Source organism: Mirounga angustirostris, unplaced genomic scaffold (assembly GCF_029215605.1).
Source record: "Mirounga angustirostris isolate CCGP_5_RB_7025 unplaced genomic scaffold, mMirAng1.0.hap1 SCAF_17, whole genome shotgun sequence".
Classification (NCBI taxonomy): Eukaryota; Metazoa; Chordata; class Mammalia; order Carnivora; family Phocidae; genus Mirounga; species Mirounga angustirostris.
Genome location: NW_026991725.1, coordinates 20,665,763 through 20,672,815, shown reverse-complemented (window position 1 = coordinate 20,672,815; position 7,053 = coordinate 20,665,763).

Below are 7,053 nucleotides of genomic sequence, written 5' to 3'. Positions count from 1 at the left end.
GAGAGTGGTCATTCCCTAATCTGAACTTCTATAATCGTTCAGGCTCAATTTTATAAATAACCCACCACATAGCCACATTTCAACATGAGGGGAACCATGCTTGGGGTGGGGGGCTTGGGTCTGAATCTCTGACGGGTGTGTGTGGGGGGGCTGGCACATAAAGGTTCCCAGTTGTGACAAATTTCTCCACCCAAATGAAGTCATACCTTCACATTGCATCTGCTAATATTTTTCATCATCGGTTTAAGAACTGTCAATAGCAACCATTGACCTTAATTATTTTTTTCCCCAGAGTTATCAATTTTATAGCAGGTACCCAAGGGGAGTCCAACTAGCTACATGTTTTTCTTTGCTATCAACATGGGTAGAAGTGTGGGGTATGGGGGAGGGGAGTCAGTACTATTTATTTCTTGAGGTTTCTGATGCTCAGCGTCACCAGATTTCTTCTCTTTTTCATCAAATTCTACTATCCTCCTAAGCTTCCCCGAGTGTCACCAATTCTCCCCAACTCTGGCTTTTCTGGGAAGCCTGGGTTGTTTGCCAGTCCAGTGAGGGTTAAGCCGTCTGGGTTCCTGGAGTGGAGCCGTTTCTAATGCTTTCTCTTTGTCAGTGCTCAGTTTCCTCTTGAAAAGATTTATTATCAATTTTTCATCCTCGGCTTCAGCTTGGGCGTTTGACAGATCTTTAGTTATTTCCATGCTTTTGGACACTGCATGAAGGAGTCTAGGTTCTCTTTGTTGCTGGGCTTCTCACTATAATTGGCTTGGGTCTTTAATCATGCAAACTTTTCTTGTGAATAATTCTGTAGCAAGAGTGTGGAAGATGACCTCAGTGGTTTGACAGTTGTTTTAATTCACTAGAAACAAAACAGTTGCCCTGAGCGCCCATGATTTCTCCTGTCCATCTCTGGTTGGGAAAGAAAATTGGAAATGGCTTGGCTGAGATGCCCACTGCTAGTTCAAACTCAGGCTAGGGGGCTCTGGGACACACCGCTGCAGGGAGAACGAGCTCACTTCTCTTTGCCTGGAGGATAGTAACATGCTGGGGTGGGGCGGGGGGAAGGGTTGCTGGCTGTCTACAGTAGCAATCTCCTCAGTCCCAGAGTTTCCCCAGTGGGTGGAGGGATTCTGCCTCTCCAGGGACAGAGGGAGGAAGATCCTAGGGTGGAGTGGTGGACAGTCTGAGAGACCTAGGTTTGAATCCTGGCTTTGCCACTAACTAAGAGTAGGCTACTGAGCAAGTTACTTACACATTTTGAGGCTCTGTTTGGTTCACTGTGCTCGGGGCCAATATGTGTTTATATTACAGAAGACTCTTGGAGGATTGACTAGAATAATGCCAGGAAAGGGCTTAGCACAATGCCTGGTGCAGAGGAGGTGTTCAATGACTATCAGACATTGCTATCCACTGGGTTTCCCCATCAATCAAGTCATGCCACAAAGTTGGGCTTAAGTAAACCTGGTGCACAAATCAGAGGCTGATTATTAATTCTACATCTCTCAATAATTCCCTCCCCACTCAAGCCCGTGCCTCCATCCCTGGCCTTGTTCATCCTGAGATTTGGGCTTTGGTTTCTCCTCTTCTTCTTCCTCCTCCCCCTCTCCTCTTCTTCTGAATTTGAAGTGAAATTGACATAACTTAAAATGAACCGTTTTATTTTATTTTTTAAAAGATTTTATTTATTTATTTGAGAAAGAGCGAAAGCGAGAGAGATCACAGAGGGAGAGGGAGAAACAGATTCACTGCTGAGCAGGGAGCCTGATGCAGGGCTCGATCCCAGGACCCCCGGGATCACCACCTGAGCCGAAGGCAGACGCTTCACTGACTGAGCCACCCAGGAGCCCCAAAGTGAACCATTTTGAAGTGAACAATTCAATGGCACTTAGTACATTCACAATATTGCACAACCACACTATATCTAGATCCAAAACCTTTTGATCACCCCCAAAAGTCCTGTACCTGTTGAACTGTTGCTCCCTATCTCCTCTGCTCCCTTCCCCAAGTCCCTAGTAGCCACCAATCTGTGTTTTGGCTATATGGATTTACTTAATCTGGTTATTTCATATAAATGAAATACATAGTCTTTTGTGTTTGGCTTCCTTCCTTTAGCATAATGTTTTCAAGTTTCATCCACATTGTAGCACGGATCCGTACTTCATTCCTTTTTATGAGTGAATAATGTTCCATTCTTCCATTGTATGGATATACCACATTTTGTTTATCCATTCATCCATTGCTGGGCAGTTGGGCTCTATACACCTGTTGGCTATTGTGAACAGTGCTGCTATGAACGTGTGTGTGCATGTACTTGTTTGAGTCTCTGTTCTCAGTTCTTTGGGGTACATACTGGTTACCTATTCTAATTCAGCTCCGCTGTGCATTTCTGACCAGCATGTTTTCTGCGAGGCACCGTGACAGAGAGGTGAGGAGTGAGGGCCCCGGTGCCAGGCTCTCTCCTTGGCTACTTACTAGTTGAGTGAGGAGCTTGGCTTCTCTGCACCTCTGGCTTCCCTTCTGTAAAACAGAGTTGTTACAACAGTTCCTCCTTTACGGCAGAATTGCAACGATGAAGTGGACTGATGCCCATAGAGCCCATAGTCTGTGCTTAGTGAACATTGGGCATCACTACTGGTCTCTTCCTCCACTGTTTCCCTCCTGGTGTCTCCTCTTTGATCCCCATTTGTTTAGGGTCTCTCATATATCTCCCAGAGCACCGGTGGCTGAAGTTTCTTCCTGGACAAGGTGGCTGAGTTATTGGGCTCTCCCTTTAACACTGGGAGTCTTAGGACCCTGGGAGACCAAGTCTCTGAAATAGGAAGAAGCTTTAGAGAAGCTAAGCCTTTCAGTGTATTCTTTCCTGACCAATAGGAATCTGAAGCTGCCTTCTTCCTTCCCCCTAAAGCCCCCCCGGGTCTACCGTGGCTCCGGAGTATTCCTAGATCCCATATGACTATCTTCTTTCTAGGGGAGGTGCCCTTACTCAGAGCTGCCGGTTGACTTATAATTTTTTCCCCTTCTGGTCATATTCCTGGTCAAGGAATGGCTTCTTATTGCTTATAATACTAAGATTATTTCTCTACAACCCAATGAAGCAGGTAGCTCTCTTCCCGTTTTATTTCAAAAGGAGTGGCCTCTTTTTTTTTTTGGATGAGAAATCTTAAACTCAGAGGCGTAAGATAATTGTCAGGGTCACCAGCAAGTGAATTGCAGAGCTCAGATTTGAACACACTAGCCAGGCTTAGGAGCACCTGCTCCTTCTGGTTTGCACACTGCCAATCACCCTGGCTTCCTGATACCAAGCCCAGCTGAATTTTCCTTGGTCCATTTTCATCTGATCTGTACTAAGCCAGTGAAGTTTCATCAAGCTGAGAGCACCTGCCAGGCTTGTTCTAGCCCCAGATCTTAGTCCCAGCTGTTCTGCTTATCTAGAATACCATACCTCCCACCTATGCCAATCCTGCCACCTGGCAGGCCTAATTCAAATCCCTCTTCCTTCACTAAAGTCCCCCACTGAGCTTTTCAATCAAGATGTTGTTCTTCATTTTGGAATTTCCTATCGCTCTTAAAGTTGCTGCTTTTCGGGGCTTCAGCTAGCGCAAGCGTTGCCTTTGTGTGAATTACAAGAAGGCCTTCATTCTCTCTAAGCTGCTGAATTGCAAAAAGATGTCCCCTGCCTCCCTCTCAGCTGAGCACTTTTGTGCAGCGTACAGACTGTACAACCTCACTTGGCCATCTTGCCTATATGACAATTTCAAAAATGATTATCTTCTGAGAACAAAATATTCCCTAGTCACAGAGATTATAAGAGTTCCACATTCATTCATTATCGCTCACAATTAGATTTTAAACTTTTTGAGGGCAGGAACCATAATTTATCCTTCTGTTTCCCCCACCTTGCTTGGCCCAGAGCCAGCTGTGTGGTTGGTGCTGAGACCTCAGTGTCCAGCTGATGAAGTGACTCAGCAAGTGTTGTGTCAGCTCTTGGCTCTGAAGGGACCCAGCAAAACTCTCGCAGGTAAGATTAGACTGACACCTAAAGGTGACCTTGGGGACTCTGTTCCACTCCAGCCCATTTCTTTTTTTTTTATTATGTTATGTTAATCCCCATACATTACATCATTAGTTTTAGATGAAGTGTTCCATGATTCATTGTTTGTGCATAACACCCAGTGCTCCATGCAGAATGTGCCCTCTTTAATACCCATCACCAGGCAAACCCATCCCCCCATACCCCTCCCCTCTAGAACCCTCAGTTTGTTTTTCAGAGTCCATCATCTCTACTGGTTCGTCTCCCCCTCCGATTTGTCCCCCTTCATTCTTCCCCTCCTGCTATCTTCTTCTTCTTTTTTTTTTATAAAGATTTTATTTATTTATTTGAGAGACAGAGAGAGAGAGAGAGAGGCAGAGGGAGAAGCAGGCTCCCAAGGAGCAGGGAGCCCGATGTGGGACTCGATCCCAGGACCCTGGGATCATGACCTGAGCCGAAGGCAGACGCTTAACCATCTGAGCCACCCAGGAGCCCTATCTTCTTCTTTTTTAAAAAATTTTTTATTATGTTAATCACCATACATTACATCATTAGTTTTTGATGAGTGTTTCATGATTCATTGTTTGTGCATAACACCCAGTGCTCCATGTGGAACGTGCCCTCTTTAATACCCATCACCAGGCTAACCCATCCCCCCACCCCCCTCCCCTCTAGAACCCTCAGTTTGTTTTCCAGCCCATTTCGCAGCTTTGGAACACATCCAACCTATTCCTTCAGGCTCCTGCCTTTCTGGAATGCTGGCTCCTTCCCTATTCACCCAAACATACTTAGAGCTTTGTCAGCTCAGATGTCACCTCCTCAGGGAGCCTTCTCTCCTGGAAGCCTCTACTGAAATCAACGTCTCCCTCCTACAGTTCCTTAGGTGGTCTTTCCTTTCTAACCCACCGTTCCTGACTCTTAGAAGTGCTTCTTCAGATGCAGCTCAAGTTTCCCATTTCTGAAATCTGTTTGCATCTGGGCGGTGTATCCCAGAACACACTGGGGCCTCCTCTCTGCCTCTCTCCTAGGTATTTCTGCGGCCCGGATTTGTGCCTGGTGCTCAGTGGCTGTGGGATTAGTGGCCAGCGGGGCCCCTGGCAGCACATATTCTCCAGCAATGCGCCTCTCTTCACAGCAACAGAAACATTTGCATCCCTCGATTAACATTGCCTGACACTTGGTTGACACGTTTCCCAAGCTTTTTCTCACCTCTTCTCTGGTTTTGTTTTCACAACTTGTAGGATATGAGAAAAGAAATGATTATATCCATTTCACTCGTGAGGCACCTTCCGTTGGGGAGGCAGACATCTCATTGTCTGGTGACGGGGACCTGCTGCCACTCACTCGCTCGGGTGTCAGGAGCTCAACGGACCACTGGGGCATGGTGACAGTTTGGCTTTTGTTTTGTCCTCTTAACTCTTGCCTGAAGTTAACCATTCAGTATCCTTTGAATTCCCACTGCATGGGAGCCCTGAGGTCAGGAGGCTGACTGGGTGTGAGGATTGAGTATCCTTGTCAACTCCAAAATCCTATGAGCACAGCTTGCTGGAGTGATGTGTCAGAACCCCGCATCCTGGGCGTCCAAAGGGGTCCTGCTTTTCTTTTCATCCACTCTCTATTCATTCATTTTTTTGGAGTATGTGTTCCAGGGGCAGGGAGCCTATAGCCTATATTTGGGACTGTTTGGCAAATGCCTTGGTATAGAGTGGTGGGTCTCTGTCTCAGCTGACGTTAGATTCACCTGGGGCACTTTTAGAACCACCTACACTTGGCACCTTTATAAGTTCCCCCCAGGTGACTCTGATGGGCAGCCAACATCGAGAATGGTTCTCCAAGGCCTGGACTCATAGTCCGAGACTCTGCTTTATTATTTATTTTTTATTTTTTTAAATGTTTAATGTTATGTTAATCCCCATCCATTACATCATTAGTTTTTGATGTAGTGTTCCGTGATTCATTGTTTGTGTACAACACCCAGTGCTCCATGCAGAACGTGCCCTCTTTAATACCCATCACCAGGCTAACCCATCCTCCCACCCCCGTCCCCTCTAGAACCCTCAGTTTGTTTTTCAGAGTCCATGGAGAGACTCTGCTTTAACTGGGGGATGGGAACGATTGGCAGGTCTCTGTACCTTGGGGGCAGTATAAAGAAAAACGATGGTGGTCTTGGTAGGAAGAGCCCTTCCATTCTAGACCAGCTGAGAGCCAAGTTCACTTGATGCTTCTCTAGGATCAGCCTTTGTTAGCTCTGCTACTCAGCAACTGTGTGGTCTAGGCTACCTTTACCTCTCTGATTAACTCCTTTATCTACAGAACAAAGCCAAGAATTGCATGGCAGAACCTCTATTGGCACCAAATAAAAGAAAAAAAATATGTAAAATATATGTGAAAGAACCCAGGACCACACCTGGTGTGCGCCTGGTACAGAGGAGGAGCTCAACAACCCTGAATGGGAAAGAATCAAATATTATCCTGCCTCTCATAGGAAAATTCTACATATCAACCAACCACCTTGTTTGAGTACCTTCTATTTACAAAGAATCAGGATAGGATTTAAACATTCTTTTCTTTCTGTGCATAGGAGGGAGAGATACAAAGATGCATGAAGGGACAATGTTAGAGAGCTTCTGCCTGGCATGGGCAGACAGGAAAATAGGGAACCACATGGAGTTCTATCTCTGTAACACACATCGATTTCTGCATCTTTATTTCTGATACAGACCTGGATGAGGTAAATGTTAATCAGAGATAAAATCAATAGGCTGTGTGGGGCGCCTGGGTGGCTCAGTTGGTTAAGCAGCTGACTCTTGGTTTTGGCTCAGGTCATGATCTCAGGGTCTTTTTTTTTTTTTTTTAAGATTTTATTATTTATTTATTTATTTGAGAGAGAGAGAATGAGAGAGAGCACATGAGAGGGGGGAGGGTCAGAGGGAGAAGCAGACCCCTCGCCAAGCAGGGAGCCAGATGCGGGACTCGATCCCGGGACTCCAGGATCATGACCTGAGCCGAAGGCAGTCGCCCAACCA